The sequence below is a fragment of the Nelusetta ayraudi genome, unplaced genomic scaffold (genome assembly GCF_046127955.1).
Source record: "Nelusetta ayraudi isolate G7.1 ecotype Tasmania unplaced genomic scaffold, CSIRO-AGI_Nayr_v1 ptg000120l, whole genome shotgun sequence".
In the NCBI taxonomy this organism is placed as follows: Eukaryota; Metazoa; Chordata; class Actinopteri; order Tetraodontiformes; family Monacanthidae; genus Nelusetta; species Nelusetta ayraudi.
Genome location: NW_027466170.1, coordinates 1,299,407 through 1,323,651, shown reverse-complemented (window position 1 = coordinate 1,323,651; position 24,245 = coordinate 1,299,407). Strand labels below are relative to the sequence as shown.

Genomic DNA, 24,245 nt, shown 5'->3' with positions numbered 1-24,245 from the left:
TGGACAAGTGATTATTATTTTTTTTTTTACACAATATGGCACCTTCAAAGCTGGCTTTGTTGCGATAAAATCAATTTTTTATGCAATTCTGTGAAACCAAAAAATGCTTTTAAGCTCCTGGAACCGTCACGCCAGGAGCTCCACAGTTCCAGGCTCGGATTAGAGCCAAAGTCAATAACAGCCCTTCTTTCTCCATATGCTGTGGACGGTGGAAAATTCAAGGTTCCTGCAGGGCAACCGAGGAAATGCCTTGACAAAAAGTGCTGCAGCAGTTCTTTTTTTTTTTTTTTTTCCACAGGAGGCAGGTTACCCTAAATCTACACGCGGCGCCAGCAGCCAGCTGGCTCCGCTTCGCCGCCACTCCGGGCCAGGCCGCCGTGATACGCTGCCTCGGCCAACAGGCTAACATCGCACAGCACAGCAGTCACAGTGACTAACACGCGCAGAGGTGAGCCACCGTCGTGGAGCCAGATGGTGACACGGAGCGGCTATTTATAGCCCCTACCGGAGAAGATTCGGAGGGGCAGCGAGGGGGGGAAAAAAAGTGTAAAAGGAAGCAGCGAGGGGCGGAGAGAAGAAGCAGCGAGAGCAACATGTCGCAGCCGGCGGCATCGATGCTGGCGGTGTGCTTTTATGGTCGGGAATCGATCCGCTGATTTTTAAAGACGCTCCCTTTGAAATCTGTGGGAGTAGCCACTGACAGGGCAACCCGGCAACAATGGCTGTAACCGTCGCATTAGGCCACCGCCGTGTTTAAAGACACACGGTTGCTCTTTGGAGATGCAAAACCAGCGGATCCTCTGAGTCGAGCGCTGAAAACCGAAGGCAGCGTTTCCCTAAGGAGGAAATACATAGTTGGATAAAGCCACTGAAAATAAAGAGTAGTTGTGTTTTTATTGACTGATAATAAGTTAATAATTTAGAGTCGGAGGCTCCACCTGCCAGCATCAATGTTGTTTTTTGGGTAAACACGGCTGAATGTGGAGGAGGTGCAGAGTTGACTGGTTGCTCAGCGGGTCAATATGCAAATTAATCAATAACAAAACCTGAAATGATGGCACACGACACGATACAGGTTTAACTGTTTGTTACATACACTTCCATCACAAACACTCTCACACAGTGGCCCTTTAAATCAGACCTCTGAAGTGTCATTTAAGGACTCCTAAATCCAGACACTTCTGCTCCTTCTTTTTTTTTTTAAGTCAGCAGTTTTTATATTCCTCCCTTCAAAATGTCAAAAGTACTTAGCGGGATGAAGATAAAAATTCAATAAAGCCTTTTCAACTCCTGTACATGCTGCGGCCCAGATGAAAGTCTTGCCAACAGTCAACCTGAAGGCCAGGTGCCAGAATCTACAGAGAGAGATGCCTGCAATGTTAGGTTCCCTCATTGGTCAGACTGGATTACGTTGTCCAAACAATGTGGACGCTGATCCTGGTTTCGAGCCCTCGGCCTGTTGCTCGGATACCAGATATTTCTGGAATGACACTTTGCAGATTTAGATTGGGGGCAAAGGTTAACCGTCGCTGGGACTCACAGCCAGGTTGAAGCAACCTCCGCCCATCCCCACCCCTTTTTCAACCTTAATCGCCTCGCAGAATCGTAGGAATCTAGACGGTTAGCCGGAAGGTGAATCAGACTCAGACCAATAAAATGTCACTTCCAGCGCTCACACCTACGGCACTGGCCCAATTACTTTGTGGCAGAGGAAAGCAAACGGATGAGGAGGAAGACAGATGAGATAAGGATGAAAAAAACAAAGGGGTGGGTGGGGGGGGGGAGCGATGAGTTGTTTATGTGCTGCCCGAGGAGAGGTCAGCTGTGGCCCGCAGACACTCGTTAATCTGTCATTACTCTCATCAGACCTCCGGCATGGCCACAATGGCACTGTGTGCATATGTGTGAGTGTGTGTGTGTGTGTGATAGAGTGAGATTGAAAAAGAGAGTGAAAGAGAGAGAGAAAGAGAGAGGGAAAGAGAGAGAGAGATGGTGCCAAGTCTGATTGGGATTCTGGTCACTGGTCGGTGAAAAGCTGAGTCACCATGGCGACCTGGAACCGAAGGAAGGAGAGAAGAAGGGCAGGACGAAGACGAAGACGAGCTGGTGGGGACGAGTTGAGAGGAGAGAAAAAAATAAATAAACGAGGAAGGGCAGAGGACAAAAAGAGCAAATAAAGGCAGCGTGCGAGACGGGAGTGCAGAGTAATGAAATATGACTCCACTGCTGATTGGCCCATCGTCTCCCTTTCAGCTGTTCTGCAAAAGAAAGAAAGAGAGAGAAAGAGAGCGAGAACTCATCTGCAGTCTTCTCTCGCTCCTCTCCCTACGTCTTAAAAGGTGAACGCTATATTTTTTGACGGGTGACCGTGTCCGTAAAGGGACAGAGTGCCAAAGTGTAAAAAGCAGGAAAAAAAAAATGCTTGAAAATTCATCCAATGGAAGCCTGTAGAGGTTCAGGGAGTCAACATAGAGAAATAACTGGAGGGCAACACTCTGAAAAACTCATAGTGGGGTGTATAATCCATGTGTCCTTCCCTCTGTCCCTGACTTCTAATGATTTTGCTGAAGAAAGTGCAGTATATGTCCAGAAGTCAAATTGGACATATAGATGATTCAGGACACATCACATCAGGAGCTTGGGTGATTCCCCCCCCCCCCCCCCCCCCACCTCTGTTTAACAGAGTTGTTGCATGTTGTGAGAGAATGCAACTAGAGGCAAGCGCCTGGCAGACTAAATGGGTAAAATCACAATTTTCAGTAAACCATGTCTCACAATGTTCTCCTCCTCAGTGCTGTGACTTCACATTTTGTGAGGTGAATACAACTTTTAAAAGAACTTCGGAGCTGCTCTAAAAACCTCCTTCTTTCTTGCGGAATTTTGGGAAACATTTTCAGCACGACGAACATTCCCTCACAACACCCAGCAGACCCATATCCTGCCCCTGCACTACCTGTCACAACTGATGCATGTGGCGTTAATAGGCGCTAATGTAGCGATGGAGATTTCACAAACGCTCGCAGGAAATGTTGCATCTTGTAGGCGTAACATTTAACACCTTTTCCAACAAACAAGATTTGTTAGTTTTTTTGTTCTAGTTTGTTGTTGTTTCCTGTAGGTGTTACACAAAACTTTTATGATTGTTCTCCCAACCTGGATTCTCATTGTTTCACATCAACTATATCTCTCATTTCAACAGGAGGATTGTCAGCGATTAAATGAGTAATGAGCACTTCCTGGCATCCGTCCCACTTAATTTACGATCTTCAATGCCGCGAATCGACATGCCGATAAATGGAAGCCACGACCTCCCTGAAGCTAGTTTGTGTGACATTGGACAGGTCTCCCATGGCCAGGCATTTCAAAATGGCTGTTTAATTCCGAGTCATACTGTATGAGCAAATGGTTTGCATCCAAAAGCCAAAGTTCACAGGAGGCAGCTCTGTTTACCGGCTGCGGTGCTGGCGAGGCAGAAGCACGCTGCCTTGATGATTACTAACCTCCCGGGTGAAACCTCTTGAAAGGCGAGTTGGTGGAGAAACAGTAACAGTTTGGCTTGAGATAATTGGTGGTAAACTTTTGACCTTTCACCGTTCTGATTTGTTGCAAATCTGTCGTAAGCCAAAAATGAACTTCAGTCAGACTCATTTTCTTCTTTTGAAGTAAACGAGCTTTGGGCTTGTGGGAAAACACAAAAGGCCTCGGCTGAATGACTGACATTCAAAATCATTTTAAGCGAAACCAAATGTGATGCCTTGTTTGAGACTTTTTGGCAACCATCAGCGATAAGAGCCCGACTGGGAACACGGTGCCAAATTTTAGACACAATAGCCGCTATTGTTTCCCAGCTAGAAAACCTCTCTGAGGTGAGTCGGTAAGATTCAATTGAGGATTTAATTGTGTTTTTTGTGCTTGGGCCACACTTTCGGCGATGAAATCCAAATTCTACACAGATTCTTTCCGTTGACTCTCCGCTCTCATCATGCTGCTTCGCCCTCACAGCTCAACCGGAATCACCCACAACCTTGTGGGATTCAGTGGGATTTGAACACTTCAGCAGTGCAAAGACGTCCTGATACCGGCGGTGCGGAGACAATGTTGTACGTATGTCACGGAGTTTCTTCACCTTTTCACCCAAACTGGCTGACACGGTGACCTGGAGATCGCGGCTTCCATTGGAAATCAGTCTGCCGGACACTATTTTGGTTTCTCAATCCCACAACTGGATTCAGTAGAAACAGAGGAGTGGAAGTAGAAGTGGCAGCAAGTCCTCCGTGAAATAAGTCACAAACACCCGAGTTTTGATGACGTGCACAGCTTCCAAACTAAGGCAGATTCTTAAGCACTCCTTTGGCCAAACGTGACTGGGATTTCCACAACCTTTGACGATGATGACAGGAAACTAAGTCAGTCTGTCAGTAAGTCAGTCAGTCACAGTCTTGAAGAACTGCCATTGATAAAAATCAATGGCTGGTTCAAGGGCGGCTGATTGGTCGGTCTTCCCTACCTGAAAATGACCTCTTGGCGTAGCAAAACTATATTATGAAGATATTTCTGCAGCGAATAAAGACCAAAAAGGACCAAGCTGTCTCTGACATGTTGGACTCTTCCTATGTACGATGAAGAGTGCCTACTGTCTCGGGGGCACTTGGGTTACACATACCGTCAACATGTAAATCCAAAGACACATTCCTACTATTTACTGTTTCACAAAGAGGAAAAAACTCGATTGAACTGGAAAAAAAAAAAAGCAGGAATGTATTGCATGAATTAATCATGCGGTTGTAGTTTTCTTATATAGCTAAATATCATGTAGACCATATGGCATATTAAAGGGCCACTGGAATGCCTTGAAGGTTCATCAAACATTTTTTTTTTTTTTTTTTAATTATTTGCTTTTTTTTTTTTCTCCAAATGGTAGATTCCAGACACGGGGACGATAGGATCCATGCGCCTCTTGAGCACCTCTGGGCGAAGAAGAAGACGCATCGCACAGCAGCAGCCATCGACATTCCAGTCACCGAAAACAATTGATTTTCTTTTAAGGTGAAAAAGAGGCCGTAAAACCCCAAGTATCGACGTGACCTCCCTTCGAAAAAGACGAGTGAATGTGTTAATCTGCACGTGCTCGAGAGTCGAGAGGGAGAGAAAGAGTAGAAAGAGAGAGCGAAAAATAACAGGCTGAACGAAATGAAAGTGTTGATTTTTTTTCTTTTCTTTTATAAAGCAAGAAAAGGAGGCGGCGAGATCCAGATTGTACGTATAGCAAAAAGAGTTTCGATTGTTTGAGGAGAATGATGAGGGTTGATGGGGATCAATTGGAAAATTACATGCTGCACTGATTATCAGTCTATAAAGTGGCTGCTATTACACCCAGCTGAGGAAGTGGAGAAGCAGCCATTCATGGCAGCTCAGTGTGTGTGCGTGCATGTGTGTGTGTGTGAGAGAGAGAGAGAGAGAGAGAGAGAGAGAGAGAGAGAGAGAGAGAGAGAGAGAGAGAAGAGAGAGAGAGAGAGAGGCAGGGTGGGGGATCTGAGGCCTTGCACACAGGCATATCTTTCTATAGGTGACTTGGGGAAAACAGTCACGCTGAAAACAACTCGCATGCACAGAAAAAAAAAAAAAAAAATTAAAACATGCAGGCAAACAAACCGCAGTGACAAATTGCTCCACTCTCAGCAATACCGGATGAGAGCGTAAGCGCAGCGTTTAGAATGCTGAAGTGCAATTCCTGGATTGGAAATAAGATTTCTGCCGTCGTTGATTAACTTTTTTGTTTTGTTTTGTTTCACTTTTTATTCAACTTTATTCACAGGCTCGAGCGTCTCCTCCTCCGTCTTTGGGGGTCGTTAAAGCCTGAAATCAGATTTCAGACTCAATTACGGTTCGGGCTTCTCGCGCTCGCGCAAACGACACGGGTGATGGATGGCGATCGCTACGCCGCACGTCGTGAGACTCCGTCGAGATGAATGCGTGGAAGGGCCGATTTCTGTTCCAGATTCAGTTCTGGTGGACAAGGCTTCTTATTTCGCTGCAAAGTGTATGGAAAGAAAATAAAGCCTCCAGTTTATCTATTTAAAATGACAATGATGAAAACTCTCTTTGCAGCAGCACTCCACCAACACCAGCACAAACGCCACTTGAAGCACTTTCAACTGAAACGCTGCAATGATTAGTCAACATGGAATTAATAATCATGATTGTTTTTAATGAGTTCATTATTATAAGCCAGGTAGTAATTACTTTGACTGCATTCACTTTACGTAATATCTCAATAAACACACTGTCCTAGTAGCCAGTAATCATGTTTAATAATTGCATCAATTTTGTTATTTTGAGCAACTGATCTGTCAAGAATTTAAAGCCCTTAAGGCGTAAAACACAGAAGCACCACGCTCGCGTGTTAGTTTTTCTTCCTTGTCATAACATACATATGAAAACTGCTCATACGCTGATATTCACATTGGATTCAAAACTGCAGGGAAAAGACTGAAACATTTTCTCTTCCCGGTTCCGTCTCGTGCACGCCTGCCTCGCGCCAGCCACTGGCTGTCAGTCAGCGGCCCATTTTAAAGTTTGTTTTCGCATCCCACACAGCAAATCTCGAGCGAGCGGCGAGAAGACGGCGGCTTGATTCAAACTGCCGCCGGGTATTTCTTTTTTTTGCAGGCAGGCAGGCAGGCAGCGTTGTGCGCACAAGGCATTGATGGATCTTCACACGGTAGCAGCGGCAACAACGCGTGCAAATCCACTGCGATCGCCGGCGACGCTGCCAAGAGTCTGCCCTCGAGATCTGATCCTGGGAAACAGGAGCTCGGCCCGACCGAGGCTTTTTCATTACGAGAACATCGACCATCGGCGCGCAGGTTGGTGTCAATACTCCTATAATTAACTCGTGAACAAGCGCTGATATGGACAGGAAGTCGTGTCAGAAAGGCGAAGGACGCGACTTTTAATCGTGTTTTCATTTCCCTTTATGGCTGAAGGAAATTAACCTGCCAAAAAGACTTTAAATATGAATGCCGTCGCTGCTGCTGCTGCTGCTGATGATGATGATGAGAAATGCAGAGCTGATTAGCTCAGCTCATGAAACATTATTAGTGCTTTAATAAATAATGAAAAAACATGGAATTACTTTGGCAGTCTAGACTCGAGGCCAGTTATTATACCGTCTAATTAATTTCATGTCGGATAAAAAAAATGAAAAAAAAAAATGATCAGAATTAAAAGAGGTGTCCTGCCAGTTAAAGTGGGACTTGTATCCTCCTCGATTTATCTGTCTGATGTTGTGCGCAGTCTTTCTCTGCACACTGCTCGACGGCAGCCGCCCAAAAAGAACCTCTAAATCTCTCACCAAACTCAAGTAATCATCACCTGGTGAACATGGATAAGTGCCTCGCCTCCGCTTCAACTCTGCTGGGTCCCTCTGCATTCACACCTGAAGCAACGATTTAGAGCTAATCACGGCACGCGCACACACACACACACACACACATACGCGTTAAATGTAAGATAAGGCTAATTAATGACCCGCATCTGCAATCGCATTTGCCTGTAATAATAACAAAAACGAATGCTACTTAATGAGCCTGAATAAAGGAATTGAAGAAAGTAGAAGAGAGAAGCTGCTCTTACAGATTATCTTAAAATGATAGCAAATTATCAAAGCTTCAAAAGATAATGGTCCAAAGAACTAAATATATATATAGATATATGAAAAAGTGGGATTTTATTTCAACCCATACCTTTGTGACTAAGATTCCAACTTGTTCTCTATTTTGTGAACGTAAAGACACATTTAAATGCGACTGAGCTCAGAGGAGAAGTTTGAAACTCTGCTTTTTCTTTCAGCACAGTGGGATTGTACAGGAGGCAGGGGATCCGGAGCGGCTGGAACTTTTTCAATTAGAGAGAATCCTTAGTTTTGCTCCGTCTTTTGTCAGTCCCCACATGAATTAGGTTTTGAACTAAAACGGAGACAATTTGATGTTTAAAAGGTTTTTCTAATGTGTACTTAAGTTGCTTTAACTGTAACAAAAAACAAAGATTTGCTCAATTTTCCACGGGGGGAATTCAATAGGCGGAGGAAAAGAGATACAGTTTGAAAGTGACAAGAGTTTCTCGAGGTAATTTAAAACCCTTGGGGGCCAGTATCAGAGGGAAGCTGCCGTCGAGGCTCTTAATCACAAACTTCACTCATCTTGAATAATGCACTTTATGTGGGAGGATATTATTCCTCAAAGCAGCCGACGCTCGCCAGCGCGACGGTGCCCGTCAGCCCGACTTTTGCCGCAATAAAAATGTAAATCCTCAACTGAAGTGCGAGGGGTATTTTAGAAAGCTCTGCGTTCCTGGCTGCTGTCAGGTGGCAGTGGCTGAGCGGGACTCACTCCAAACCAAAGAGCCGCTCGTCGTGTGCCGTCATCGAAAGATTCCAATTCTTCTGGAGGACAGACCAGTGAAGGCCCAGATTGTCAGCAGTAGAGCTTAATTAACGTCTCTATTTACAGAGGGTTTTTTTTTTTTTTAATTTATTTATTTCTGTCAAATATGCATCGCATTGAGGGATTAGACAGCAACCCTCAAACACACAAACTGGACAACGTCAAAGCCGCGGCGTGCGTGCGTGCATGCATGCATTTCAAGAGCATTACAGCCCTTTGATGGACCTGTCTCGTCTTGTTAAGTCTCCTGGTGAAGCAAGTTAACGTGATTAATCCCGTTGTCGCAGACCTTTGTCACGGTCGCAGGTTTTGTCTGTTGTGAGGACGGCCATTTGCTACAAGCCCACCAGAAGGAAAAGAGAGCCAACCCGCGGCTAAATAAATGAAAGGGAGTCGCGCAAATACGAGACCGCAGGACCCGAATGCTCAACATGGGCTGTTTGTGTTTTCACCAGGGCTCCTGAAACCAGTGGAGATTGTTGGCAGGCACTTAAGGTTGTCGGAAATTTCAGGTTTAAGTAGAGCAGGAGTAAGTTGTCCACTGCTGGGACTCCTGATGTGCAACAGTGTTTTAAAACATCGCTGTAGGGGGTGTGTTTGCTAAAAAAAAAAAAATGTACTTCTGCAACAGTGGAATCAAAGGTTGCATATTGTGTGAAATTCATTTCACCAATAATTGAATTTTTTAGAAAAAAAAAACTCCAACGGACCTCATCAGTGGACTCGACAGACGTTAGACGAGACCACGAAGACCAATAGTAGTTTTGTCTCCTTCCAAACACACGGAAGGTCCAACTAAGCATCGGACTCAGCAGGGGACTGCAAACAGAAGGGTAATTAGGCCATTTATGCTGGAGCTTACAAAAAAAAAAGCCCTGATGGTCTTCTGGCTGCCACTTGGCATCTTCATTGGCTGAAGCCGGGAAGTCTGGAAACAAACTCCTGAACACCAGTGTGCAAACTGAAATTGTGACCTATTTATTTTTTTGCATAATCTGTTGGCTCATTGCTCGTTATCCTTGTGGGGTGGGGGGCGGACGGGGGAGGTCGATTGAAGTCATGATTTGTAAAAGGGAAAAAAAAAACAATCATTGCAAAGTCTCATTATCGCCACGGCCCTCACTGTGCTGCCGAAATTACCTCGCAAGGTGCAAAAGCCAACAGCGGCAACCGCTGATTAATCTGGAGTGATTTGAGTGGCGGCAGATTTCCGCAGGATTATCGTAGCGCGACGTGGAGACCGAACACTAAACTTTTATTGTAACAGCTGCCAGCTCGGTGCGTTTGGCAGCAAACTCCAAACAGCTGTGGACGAGGACCTCCGCAGCTGCCGCACACGTACTTGGATACTACAGAGCGGCGACGGCCAGCCAGCCGAGGCCCGGACGACTGACTGTTTGTGAATGTTTGGGCCAGTGAACGATGCCTTCTTTTCCTCATTAGCCACAAACAAAAGACTCTGTCCACATGGGGCAGTATTGAGCTCGTCTTTAGCTGGGTCTCGGCAGGTCGTCACCGTTTCCAAGTTGCACTATGGCACGGTTCTGCTCGGAATTGATGCTACAGTCGTGCTGCAGCTGGTTTGTGAGGTTATAAAATCAAGCAGGATGTCAGTAAACACGGATTAACATCGGCCAGTATTGACCCGCCCCCTCGCTGCAGGGCGGGTCAATACCGCAAGCAGTAAAACTGCAACTTATCTTCTGAAAGTTAAAAGCTGACGTGACTACAACATTTAATGATGAATGTCGTTACTCTTTTTTTTATTCCGTTGAGTATGTGCTTTCTGACCAGTAGGTGCTAGAAAATCACCAGAACTGGACCATTGAAAGCTCTTGTATGTTCGCCAGGTTCTAACTGGCTTGGCACAGTTTCCAGTTCATGTGTAGATTATACAGGTTTTTTTTTACAGACGTTTGGGGCGACTGGACTCATATCAATGATTATTCCATTGAAACTATTTAAATGCTCTCATTTGTGCTGGACAAAGAGGGTGATTCACCCACCCGTAACCGATCAGGCTCTCAGGCCGTTTCCACGTCGACAAAGAGTCTCTGTTCAGGTTGCATCTTAGATTTTGTTTTGCAATCCACGAGTCGCATTTAATTAAGAATTTAAAGTGAGAGATGTTGAAGAATGGACGGTGAGCCGGCGGCATCTTATTATCGAGATCCGCCTCACAGTGAGTAATAAAGGTTGATACCTCTGGCTGATGTGAGGGCAATAAATAACATATGAGCCCGTAAAAAAAAATAAAAAAATAAAAACAATTTATTTTTAGTACATCTCAGCGTATTGGCTGAGTTTCTACCGGGAGCCGGAAGCTTCACGTCAGCATGTGGTTGCCGTCGGCGGGGCTCCGCCCCCAGGCGCTCTGCGTGTTTGTTTGGCCCTTTTCCGTTTGGGTTGCTGCCTCATGCCTTGAACACACGCGCGTGCACACACACACACACACACAAACACGCACACGCACACACACACAGAGACATAGCCCTTTGCTGTTGTCAATCAAACCGTCATCAAATATGCATCAGAAGCCTCACAGGCGCCTGTGACGGGGGGAAAAAAGAAAAAGAGAGTGTGTCTGTGTGTGTGTGTGTGTGTGTGTGTGTGTGTGTGTGCCCGCATCTTTGGCTATAAGCGCACACCAGCATGTTCCAGGGTAAAAGACAGAATATATAGGTACATGTATGCAGCGGGTGCCTCCCACTCCAGCCTCACATCCTCAAAGGAACTCTAACCTGGATTTCTTGTTTCTTTGTTGGAGCTTCCTGTGCCTCTGTTTTAGAGCCTCTTTCTGCTCACTGCGCTCACCTGGTCTGGCCAGGTGCCAATGTAAAGTGAAGCTCTGAACTGTGCCAGTGCTCGCTGATTTAATGGAATGCAGAAGGAACAAAGGTGACAAGGAAAGTAAATTGTCGCCCCGGCAACACTAATTCTCTGACATTTCAAAATAAGGCTGAAAGAAAAATGGTGATGACCTAATCAGTGCCCAGCTGTTCCTATTAGAGTCTCCATTCTTGATACGCTGTGCCTTTTTTTGGAAGAAAAGTTGAGTTTCTTTTGTACGCCGTCGTTTAGTTTTTTTCTCATTATGAACACAGGAGGAAGTGTTTGACCGCTGGCTGTTGAAAATGTAATAACTGAGATTTGAACCTCTCTGAACATATTTAGTGCATTGGTTGGGCAATTAGGGAGAGTTGAGCCTTTGAGAGTTAGTTAATAATGCAACGTCCGATGTTTCACTAAAGTCTGATATTAAAGCAAAAAAAGCAGGAACAAGACCACCCGACAGTCAACAGTGGGGCGGCCGAGTCCACTTGCTGAGCTCCACCACGGTTTGGAAACACGGAGGTCTGGTGGAACGAGCTAAAAAGATTGAAGGGCCAGTAGTCATCAGACCGGCCACAAGTTCTGCAGAATACGCCGACAGCCGCTGGCCTTTATGAAGCTACGAGCGAGGACCTTCGGAGCACCATTATCTGCAGCAGATTGCCCTCTCAAGTCAAATCATTTCTCCGGACTGTCTCGCAGACTATTAGGCTCACAGTGCGTCGAGTGGACCGTTTTCTGCCCGGCAGGCTCGGCGCTGTAAGCCGTTAATAAACAGCCATTTTGTGAACTGCTGAGCGAGCTGCGTCAGAGCTCCCGCACTCCCTCTAAAGTGGTCCCAAAAAATTGCTCGCATGGTTTATGGTTACATCCTTGCATGGAATGGGGAAAAAAAAAAAAAAAGCCAATCTTGCCAGTGTTCAGGTTCTCGTCTTATTTTGGGTAAAATTCTGTGATGAACGAGCAGAAATCTTCTGAATTTTCCTTTGGGTTTGAGATAATGTTGTGCAAAACTTGCAGCAAAAACCTTTTATATGCCTGTTTGGTCACTGGAGGATCAGTGCTGCTGCACTGGAGGTCAGTGAGTCATTGAATTGGGCCAGATTGCTGGCACAAGACCTAAACTACAAGATATCTGGGCAAAATCCTGCAAGCAGCTAATTTAACAGTAAAAATGATGAACACTTGAAGAAACAAACCTATGAGGACCAAAAAGTGTAAAAAAAAAAAAAAAAAAAAGTATAAATTTGCTTTTTTTGCTTATTTACTTATTTGCTAATTAACGTCTGTATAAACAGTATACAAATAACATTATTATTTCTGTTATTTTAATTCATGGCATTCAAATGTAAAACTATTCATTTTGAAGAAAGAAAAAAAAACAAAACAAGCAGAACTTCCAAAGAAGAGGCTTTAGATACTGTAAGCACAGGGACAGCAGGACTCAGCTGCACCTGCTGCAGCCTTAACGGTGGACGGACTTCAGTGAATGTTTTTATTTCAAGATATTTCCCTCCAACAGATTCCAAGAAGCCATCAGCAAACTATTCAGCCCGCTGAACAAATGTCTTGTCTATAACGAAGGCCACCTTTACAGATAGCTGAATACATTTCAGTGCGCTTCAGTTTGTATTCATTCTGTAAAAAAAAAAAAAAAAAAAAAAATTGCATCTGTTCCTTTTCTATTGAGTGCTCTTGAAGGATCTTAAATATCTTCAAGGGGAACTGCAGCTTATGACAGGATTTGTTATTGATACATTCTATACATTTTCTATACATTTTCTATCTTCATTCATTTTGAAGTCTATTTATTGCATAGCTATAATGGTCTGGAACAGAATAGTGTCCTGTATTCTTTGGATGTGGCAGAAATCCCACCTAAGGCACGTTGGAAAAAAGAAGGTAACACCTCGAAAGGTAATTGGGTGAATCATCTGTCATCATCAGATCTTATTTTCATTGAAGGACGTTGGCAGCGCCTCATTTTCCTGCCCTGCCAAAAAAAAAAAAAAAAAAAAAAACACCCAGCGTTTCCAACCGAAACCTCTCTCTGGAGCCTCTGTAAAGAGAAGCAAAGCCATTGCAGTTGAATTTGGTTAAAAAAAAAAAAATGTGTCACAGCTGGAAGCCTTTCCAGAAAACCCATCTGAGCTCCGTTGGCTCCTGCCGCGACGATTGCACACTGGCACTCCGCGAGTCTCTGCACGTTGACATTTGGAGAGGAGCGCCGCATGAAAACCACCCGTTCAATTAGCTGCGACCCGCTTCAACACTCGTTCCAGTTGCACTTAAACAACCGGCACAAAACTAACACAACCCATTTACAGAGCAGTTAGAAACGCTCTAATGCAAGTTTTCTTGTTTGAGGCGAAAAAACAACAAGAGAAACTCCAGAAACAAAAAACAGACACACGGGCGGAACAATTTTAGCTCTTTGACATAACGTTCCTTTTGGCGCTTTTTAGGATTTTTGTTTGAGTTTTGTTTTTCTGTTTTGTTTCTCTCAGTTGATTTGCAACCCCTCGAGGACGGAACTGAATGTGGGCGCAGAGAGCCCCGCACTCACGGCTGCCGAGAAATGGCAGCAAACACGCGGCTGATAGAGCGCTCGAGTAGCTGTGATTTAACAAGTCTGGCTTTGTTTACATCTCTTGCCGGGATAACAATCACTAAGACGCGCAAAGCACACAAAAATAGGGGGAGCGGCGGAAAAGAGAGAGATGGAGCGGATGATAGCGGTTCGGAGTGGAGGAGGCGGCGGCGAGACGAATTACAAAACGGTGTCGGCGGCACCGGTCATGGGAGAATGAAGAGGAAGCAAGCGGAGAGCGGAGTGAGGATTTGATAGAAAAGGAGCGGGGCAGCCATCCATCATGCGGCGGCGCCGGCTCTGTCAGACACGAGCAATAGATGAGGAGTGATAGTGGAGAGAAGAGACACTCCTCCCCAATCTATCTCCGCTCACTATCTGGGTTCACTTGTCAGGTCTGCTCCGTCAGCCCGGACCCAGACAATTGCTGAGGGTCAGCGAGGCGCCGCAGTCTGGATATTAGCGCACCCGTGTGTGTGTGTGTGTGTGTGTGTGTGTGTGTGTCTGTGGACGCAAACACAAGGCAACTGTTTAAGTCAGGAATGAGGCAGGAATCACAGCGAATCCATCATCAGAACCAAGACAATCCGGGACGAGTGTCCTTCCCGAATGCAGTCGGCTGCCGACTGGCTGTTTGGGAGGCAGCGAGCGTCGACACACAGACAGAACAGAAGCTGTTTTCATAAAAAGGAAACAGAAAACAATCTTGACGTTGCTGCGAGACCATTATAATCCTCTTGCATAATCACAATATCCCACACATTGGTGAAAGTGAAAGTGCATTGTCTGCACTGAAGGTCACGCGGGGTGGGGGGGGGGTAGTGTGTGTGCTGGGGGAAGCCTGGTCCCACCCCTTTGTGAAGGCGGAGTCGGACACCTCGCCAGTTCATCTCACGCTCACTCAGAGACACACAACCGGTGGCAGTCGGCCGCGACCGTCGGCTCGACGCGCACGTCTTCAGAGTGAGGGAGCAAACAAGCGCATCTGTAGAGAAGCAGGGCAGGTGCGGTGGAGTGGGAGTGGGGTGACGCTGAGGTGGGGGGGACGTGCACCTCTGCCAAGAAAGACCCCGGCAACCGAACCTGCACGTGAGGGTGACCAGTGAAAATCTCCACAATACGAATATCAGAGGGGGAAGCGTTGCTGTGAAACTACACAATGTGCATTCAAAGGCAAACGGCCTTCCTCACTGAAGTTCTTTTTATCCTCTCGCTCTCTCTCTCTCTCTCTCTCTTCAACATCTCAACCAGGCGTTGAGATGTTGAAGAATTTCCATCTGCTATTTATTATGACTAAATGTCTCAGCAGAACCCCAAGACGTGAAAACTCTCTTCCTGCCTGCTGTGGTTGAGCCGAGCGGCGCCCAGACCCTGAGCCTGTCCTCCTCCTGTCTGACGGCGCTCTGGTTGGCATTCAGCACGTGCCTCCCCCCTCACCTCCCCTCCCTCCCCCTATTCCCCCTCCTCGTCCTTCTCCTTCTCCTTCTCTCTGTCTGTCTTTCAGCAGCATCTCTCACCAGCTCTTCCCTGGTGAGGTGGGATTACGCCAATGAACCAGCATCTGTTGTCTCTCTCTCTCTCTCTCTCTCTCTCTCTCTCTCCCTCACACACACACACACACAAACACACACACGCACACCAACAGAGTGGACATTTAAACCCTGACTGCAGCAGGCAGCATGTGGTCATGTTGAGAACATCACAGTGAAGTCCGGACAGCGAAGGCCTCATGCGGCGTGCGGCCGTATTGAAGGCTTCACGCCCAAAGTCTTCACGATGAAGCCTCCTCGCTTCTCGCTCGACGCTCTTCCCACGTTTTCTTTCCTCCCCTCACCCAGCGCGGGACTCTTTTTCTGTCCTTTCACCCGATGAAACATGCAGATGACCTTTTTGTTTGTCTTTAAACCTTGCCCACTCCATTTTCCTCCTCCTCCTCCTCCTCCCCCTTCTCCTCGTCTCCCTGCTGCACACAAACGCAGCATTTGTTCTTAATTGACGCTCCTTGTTGAGTAAAGGTCAGCCCCCCGCCCCCCCCCGCCCCCATCCACCACCAACCCTCCACCTTTTTATGTTCCACTTTCCGTCCCTGCTTCCTGCAGCCTCCCGCATCCTCCCCTTTCATCTGTCTTTTCTCAGAGCCCGCAGTTCCCCGCGTTCCTTTAATCACTGCAACATCGCTCGCTCTTTTCTCCCCTCTTGCATGCATTAATGTTGGCCGTCTCATCTGCGTGCATCCAGTCTTTTGGAAATTAAACATGTATAGGGTCAATTATTCCTATGCCAATGTTTTGGGTTTTTTTCCGCTGATAAAGGCATGTGATGTCTTAGCTGCGCACTGCGGCTTGATTTGCACTTCACCCGAGCAGCTATACATCACCTGCCCACTGAGATGAAACCATTTGTTTAGTTTAGTTTTTTTTTTTCCTTTCTTAACGCACCCACCCCCAAAAAAATCCATTAGGTTTCTTTGTCTGGGGTTGCAGATTTCTCTGCTCCGCCTCTCGCGGCCTCACAGACACATCAATCAATTACACTTAGTGTTGGACTTGCACAATTTGTCCCCAGGTTCATTATTAAATCTGACAGTGCGAGAGTGAAAAGGTGTTTGGCTTGAGAGAAGTGCCAGAAATAGACGTATCTATTGTTCAAAGACGACTCACAGAGTTGCTGCGATCTCTCTCTCTGGGAGTCGGTGAGTCAGAGCCGCTCTGACAGTACAATCCAACCCGGGGATGATAATTCATCTGATCCGTTAATTACAAGAGGCAGTCCCGGGTTATTTTACCGCTGGAGTAGGACAGTTATAGCTTTTTCTGGCTTGTTCTTTTAAGTAGTCGCCTCCAAAGCCTCCTTATTTGCCCTCTCAGACTTAAAACAATTTGGCAAAACTGCAAAGATGACGGCTTTAAAACACACGCCACGCCGTTTGAGGGGGAATTGTCGGGGGACCTGCACATCTTTTAATCTTCTCGCAGCGTCTCCTGTCAGGCCTCACCTACCTACCCACTCAGAAAAGAACAACCGTCCCCAAATTCTCAGGCGTCCCAGCTGCAGAGATTTCAAAGAGGGTTCAATCAGTGGTCTCAACAGTGGTGGGGTAGAAGTGGAGGGTTATTCACTTTTGACTAACCGCTGCAAAGTGTTCAGTCAAGGCACTGCAGCTCTCAGGACGACACACACAAAGCAAAACTGAGCAAAAGGTTTGAAGGGGGCGAAAAGGACGGCTCTTTGAAGACCTCTCCTGGGTTAACTGATGCTTTCTCTGTTTCTTTTTTCTTCTTCTTCACACACACACACACACACACACACACACACCTTTCACTCCAACTTCAAACCATCTGTTTTCCCTTTTCATAGACAGATGGTTTGATTCTGTATCAACAAGTGGCCGGGCCGGAAGAAAAGGACTCTTGAGGGACGCACCTGTGGATGCACCTGTGAATACCTGAACTGGGCCTCTGTGAATACAGTGCATTCGTCTCAGCGTGGCTCCTACTAAGTAATGAAGTACTGAGTAATGTGTTTTTACAGCAAACCTGAACAGGCATCAAGGAAAGTAAAGATAGCCATTTGATTTGTCACACAAAAAGCAGCAGTAAACAATGATATCGCATGTGGCACTTCACACCCACTTTTCATTGAAAACACCAAAAGAAATTCTCTCAACCAGCTTCTCTTCCCATGTATTGGCAAAGCTTCAGTTGTTTGTTTTTTTGTTTTGTTTAGTTGTTTGTTTTTTTTTACAAATTTGGCGCTGTGCGGCCATTGAGCAGCTTAGTGTGCAATGTCACCGTCTCACCTTACAGCAACACCGCGAGGAGCTCAGGGCCGTTGCTTTAAAAATGCTTCATTTGTGTGTCACTAAAACATTTACAATATTACATGAAAGCAACATTTTGATTGTGCAGTTTCATAACAAAAATAAAGGTGGACCAAACAACCTCCCCCTGAGGCATTTTCCCATGCTTTTTTTATTTTTTTTTCCCAATATTACTCTGTTTCCATGGCAGTGTGAGATTATTCTGAGTATGCACGTATGGTGTTATTCATGAGACTCGTGAGTGGTGGTGCGTTTTGGAGTGGGAGACATTGACCAGGATGAGGCACAAGTCTCTGGAATGTTTCGTGTGCACGAGGCGTCATGGCGAGAATCAAAGCCAAGTTGGTTTCAACACTTCATCAGCCGCTAATTAGGATACGCAAGCATGATTAGAATTCATTTCTGTGGAGAGGAGGGGGCCGCAGATGAGCGCATTCTGTTCAGTGCCGCTTGTTCAGGATGCTGTGCGGGATTTGTCATCACATCATCAGGCCATGATGACATCACAGAGGACAGAACTGACGAGTAACCGAGGACAATTACTAGTTTGTACTGTATTTCTCAAGCGTGTCCTGTATTCTTCCAAGTACTTCTCATTTCTCACGTTTTCACAAAAGCATCTTGATTTTTTTTGGTCTCCAAAACCTTCCAACGTCTTTTTGTCTCACATCCATGGAGGTCAACCAACACAGATCACATCACACTGACACAGGACGAGTCCATCCAGAAGGACTTTATTTATTGATGAAGGTGCGTCGCTAAGAGGTCACGGGCAGAAGTGAAGGACACTCAACCGTTCGCATGGCAGCGTGTGGGGAGACTGAAGGGAAACCAGGGAGACGTGGTCGCTGGACAAGAACAAACTGGTTGCGACGTGGTGGCAGCAGACGGAGCTTCCTCGTCAGAGGCCTTTACTTATGAGCGACGCATTGAAATCACTGGGTACAACGATTAAACTTGTGACAATTTTTACTCGACGTTGAACTTCATTACTTTTGATGGGTTTGCTTTTGAATCACGTCTCTGCCAAAAGCTACAAATGTATGTACGTTAAGTAATGACTGCAGCCGAGCGTGTTAAACCTGCCCTTTGATTCCGTGCGTTGCGGTTATCTATAACGGATATTGCCTCCTAAAAAAAAAAAAAACGCATTAGGATTATCTTTTAAAAACACATTAACATTTAAGTGGAAACTGAAGAGCCTTTCAGGACCTGCCAAGACGGGGTCGTGCTTGTAGCGGGCGACAAATCAAGGGGAAAATTAGTGAAATACCAACGACTTCAAAGACTCTCAGCTCCATCTGTATAGACAAAAAAAATTAAAAAAAAATCAGTGAGAACAACAACCGGAGTCTTTTCTCCTGACGGGTTGGAGGGGCGGGGCGGGGGCTGTTTGGAGTGCACGCCGGTGTAATGACACTGTAACACCTTCCAATCAAACTGCAGATGGGTTCCCTGTGGATTCCGCCACCGCAGGCGTTTGATGAGCTCATGCAACAAAAGAGACTATTTCAAAAAAAAGACAAAACTCACAACCTTGTGCATTTTCTTTTCTGCTCTGTCTTGCAAACCACCGCCGCGCAGCAGAGCGCCGTGAGAGCGTTTTGCATCTGGCCTCCAGCAGGCTATTGTTAGCGCTTTCTTAAGGGATGGTTTTGGAGGCCAGCTGCAGCACCTGCTCTCTATCTGTTCTCATTCCCCTCTCACATCTCTTCAACCAACCCCCGCACCCGCCCCCCCCCGAAAAAAAAACCCACCCCTGCACTCTTGCTCCGTTCCATTACCTCCTCCTGTCCTCTCCCATTTTCCCCCTAACTCACCTGTCCGGCAATACGGTGGCTGGGAGAGCTCAGTGGACTGCAACCCAAAAAAGAAAAGAAGAAAGCCACCCGAAACAATAGACCTTGTCTCTTGCATTTGGCCCAGCAGCCCAGCAGGCACAAAATACCATCATCTATAACCGCCATAAAGGGAGAAACGTACACTGCAGCACAAGCACTGGTCAGCAAGGCTGATGAGATCAGGTCAGAAGCAGCTTCAAGAGCAGGCCCGTTACTGTTTAGTGTCCTAGTGTCAGCGTGAGACTTGCAGAGTGTTTCGCCTCAAAAAGTGAGTTGAGTATTTGCAGGATCATTCCTAATGCTAATCCTCACACTCGCGACGGAATAAATGCAGTGTCTCGATGAGGCAGCGTTCAAATAGCCAGTGGCCACTAACAATGAGTGTCTCTAACTTATCAACAATGAAAAATGACTTTTTCACATACCACAGTTCAGAAAGTGCAGGCGGAAGCAGTTTTGCAAATTAGCCTATTGTGATGTTACGTTGACATTCCCACTAGGTTAGCAGCAGCTTCTCCTACAAAGGGGCAAATTTTTGCAGAAGGCTGTAAACACAGAGCTAAATATATTTTTCTTGAGAGGTTTTTGGAAGGTGAAGATCTAGAATAATTTTCCCTGCAACTTTTAAATTGCAGTGAAGTGACACACCCCTGTCCTCCACTGCACTCCCCTGAACCACCCCTAGTCACCCCCTCATCCTCCCCCCCCCCCCCACACACACACACACACACACACACCACCACCACCACTAACCCCACCCCAATAATCAACTTCTCGGCTCGTTTAATTGACTGTTATTTGTCTGCATCCATCCATCCATCCATCCTCCCATCCATCCTTCTATCCATCCATCCTATCAGCTCATCCATCCATCTTCTCATCTAAACTCCCCAGACTCCTCGTTGCTGCTCCCATGCTGTTCGTTTATCCACCTGCCCTCTGTCTTATCTTCACCTCCGGCTCATCTCCTCTCCTCCTCCTCACCATCATCATCATTATTGTAAGACCCACTTCTTCTTCACACTCCCCACGCTTTTTTTTCCCACCTCCTCAGCATATCTTCCCTCTCTCTCCTTCCATCTCATCTCCTCTCCCCTGTCTCCCTCCACTCCCCTGGCTTTAATCTAGAGAAGGACTATCACCGTCTCCAAATCGTATGGGAAAGAAAACACCAGCGCCATTATCTCTCCATCTGCCTCCTTCCCCTCATCCGTCTCCCTCTCTATCTCTCTCTACCCCCCCCCCCCCCCCTCTCTCTGTCTCTGAACGTGTGCTCAAGCCTACAGGATGTATAAATCAAGCCACTCAGAAAGACTGCATACAAACATGTGCCGGAGACATGCCACGCATAGGTGTTGCGGAAGGGAGGAGATGCAAGGGAGTGGGGTTAGGAATCGGCGTAAAAATCGCAGAAAGGTGCCAAAAGTGGATGGAGGAGATTGTCATACCTGCGCGTCTGCCTCCTCCTCTCACCTTCCCTCGGGTTGTAGGTATAGAGGATAATTCTCCTCCTGTTACAGCTCCGTGCCAACAAAAAAAAAAAAAAAATATGCAAGGAACTCCACACGCCAGGTAAATGTTAAGTAATACTCCTCTCGGACACGCCAAAAACAAGAAATAATATCCGTTTTCTTTGGTTTCGCACCGTATCGGGCGCGCAAAAAAAGAGCTTGTATAGGATTCCTCAGGTCCTGGTGGGGCAAGGCGACCCGGCGTGTGCGCCTCTACAAGCCGACTAGTGCCTGGTGCGCCACCGGCGGCGGTCTGCAACCTGCAGCGGCGGCGCTCCGCCGGTTCTCCGGGACAGGAGCGCGAGCGTGGGGGAGAGAAAGCGCCCCTAAACCGGCGCACCACCACCGCGTTGCGCACTCATCTGGTGTCCACATGAGCTCCACGGCGCGTCGGTCATTTAAAGGAAAATACGCAGACTGTCTGGAGGGTCGATGGTGGTGGTGGGTGTTCTGTTCAAGGCGACTGGATCCAGTGCCTGGTGAAAGAGTGAAGGGGAGCGAACTCAATAGAAAGGGCGGGTGAGGAGACGTATGTGCGCGGCGAGGAAGGCGGCGGCGGCGGCGGCGGCAACGGTCGTCAGTTCCAGGCTGCTGCGCCGGTCCCTCCGCGGATCAGCTCCCCTCGAGGTGCCACTTCTGTCATTCCGGCGGCCGTCAACACATTTTGTTATTTGGAACGAGGCGATTCCCCCCCACCACCCCCGATCACTACCTAGCAATCCCTCATCAGGAGGTGGTCCGCCCGGCCCGCGAGAGCTGGGACACAGATGAAAGTGCACGCGCGGAAGGAGCTCAGCTTCCTTCCAGCGACAAAAGTGACTTTGTCCTGACCTCCCCTTCTCCCTCCTCTTCTCCCCCCTCTTCTTCCTCCTCTCGGACTCGCCAGTGCTGGATGGCCGGCCACTGACGCGGGAGGCGGGATTTTTTTTATTTATTTATTTATTTTTTAGGTCAAGGGAGGACGCGCGCGTGAAGATTGATTTAAAAAGACAAACCAAAAATAAAATGAAATTAAAAAATGATGCTCATCCAGGTTCAGAATCGCTCCCTGTGTCCTCCTGAAGAGCTGCCGTCCTCCGCGGTGAGCATCCTGGTCTCCTGCAGATACTTTCACACTGTGCGGCGGCTTCGTCCCGGGAGGCGAGAACGCCTACCAGCCTCTCCTCCCTCACTCACTCCCTCCCTCACTCACGCCTTCCCTTCGCTTCCTTTCGTGTGTCCGTGCCCGTGCCCGCGCCCGTGCCCGTCTCCCGTCTCCCGTCTCCGGCTACTGACAAGCCGCAGCAGCGGGATTACAAGGCGGCAATAACGGACGGGCGCTGCGTTATTTTTACGAGGCGCGCGTGATGCAACGGTCGGGGCGTTTGCCTGCGAGACTTATTTATTTATTTATTTCGTTTTTGGCGAAACACACCGACAGAGGTCGAGGGTTCTCAAATGAGGGGCGTGGACCTTAAGGGAGTCACCGGAGTGGCCCAACAATTTGTCTTCTTCTTCTTCTTCTTCTTCTTCTCCTCCTCCTCATTATTATTATTATTATTATTATTATTATTATTATTATTATTATTATTATTGTAAGGTGTATTTCTTTCTTTTTTTTAGAAAACCGTAAAATCTTCATTTAAGTCAAATTACATGGTGCACGCTTCAAAGATGTTGCAGGAAGCAGAGAAGCATCAATGTAATTAATTTACTTTTTGAAGAATTGAACTTCTAGCTCCTGCAAAAGCAGAGAGGCAGCTTTGTAAATCTTACTTTGATTTTTTTTTTTTTGTCATTCATTTGCATTTGATCAAACAAAATGTTTAATAGTACATTGTTCATTATTGGATGAAGGTTTTCATCTCACATTCCAGTGGAATAGACTTGCACGACACCCAGACTGAGATGTGTGTAAGTAACTCTGCCTGGCACAACGTGTTTCACCTGGCACAGAGTTTTTACGCGTGTCTGTCTGGTTTAAGTTGAACTGGCACTGTACAATTGTTAATTGTCTGATAAAGTCCTGTCAGTGCATCGTCTCACTAAATGGACCCTCGAAATGCAGTTGTGCACAAATGACTCAAATGTTGCGCGTGACTTCGGAATCATGCAACGCGTCTCGCGTTACTGATGTCTGGATGAAATATGGTCCAGTGAGAAGGGGTAGGCATGAAAATTGGGTCCGGACTTTAAATTCAAAAACACGAAATATCTATAACAACGATAGGATGAAAAGGTCAGCAGCTCCAGCGAATGCCGAGGACCTTTTTAGATTTAGTTCCACATGACTGCCTCATCAGCCAATTACGTACGTTGTTGTAACTTCCAAGCGTTGTTCCAAACAGTCGAACAAGAAGCACCTTTTTTTTTTTTATAAATTAAAAAAAGGACTGAAAGGGGAAATTAGAAAATTGCAACATTTTACATGGCATGCCTTCTTGTGCAATCCAACCTCTACGAAAAGTGACCAGCGTCCAAACTGTGAGCGTGGAGCAGAGGTGACTTTGCAGAAGAGTGGAAAGTTAACAGCAACGTTTGGCTGTTCAACTTCAACAAAAATAGAAGTGCCCTGGGGCTGTATAGGCCAAAGGTCAAATAGCGAATATGTGTGATGCACAGAGGGAGTGAGAGGCAAATGTGAGGTGTGAACGTTTGTGGCCGAAAGTTTATTTCTGAATGCATGTGTAAAAGTCACTTCTAGTGGCATTTAAAGGCGTCGTTTGATGAGTCTTTTGAAGCCGCTGTGGTGCCTTGGAGTAACGGTCAGAGCAAAAAAAAGAAAGAAAGAAAGCAAAAGGCGGTCAGACTCTTCTTTTTGAAGCTTGCTAGCCACAGTGGTATTTCTTTAATGAGACTAGAAGTGTCCCGACAGAGAAACACAATTTCCCCATTTTGGGATCCTCCAAAGAACGAGAAGCAGGAAAAGGATCCAATTTAGTTGTTTTGTGCTGACAGAGTTTGCATGCAAACTTTGCAGTTGGGACGCATCCAGCTAGACATGATGGTAATTTGTTTGTGCAGTTATTTTAGAAGCAGCGCACGCGCACACAAAAAACCTGTCTGTCAGCTGGCAATGATTTACCTCAAAGAGCCCAAGTCAATATTTTGTCCATCTCCCTTCAAAAAGAGGGGAAAAAAACACCAATAATCTCGACTGTAGTTCTGCTCCAACAGACTCAGCATTTAATATGACAGACAGATACACCACACCACTCACTTACACCG

The 24,245-nt window shown here is 46.5% G+C and overlaps 1 protein-coding gene across 3 annotated transcripts in view; it reads right to left on the bottom strand.

Annotated features, from left to right (window-relative positions):
• LOC142904013 (leucine-rich repeat and fibronectin type III domain-containing protein 1-like protein) overlaps positions 1-22,273 on the bottom strand; it is a 138,310-nt gene extending 116,037 nt beyond the window's left edge. For all 3 annotated transcript variants that reach the window (XM_076049945.1, XM_076049943.1, XM_076049946.1), the window contains exon 1: positions 20,976-22,273. The gene's annotated coding sequence lies outside the window, so the exon portion shown is untranslated. The remainder of the gene's footprint in view (positions 1-20,975) is intronic.
• Positions 22,274-24,245: the final 1,972 nt, after the last annotated feature.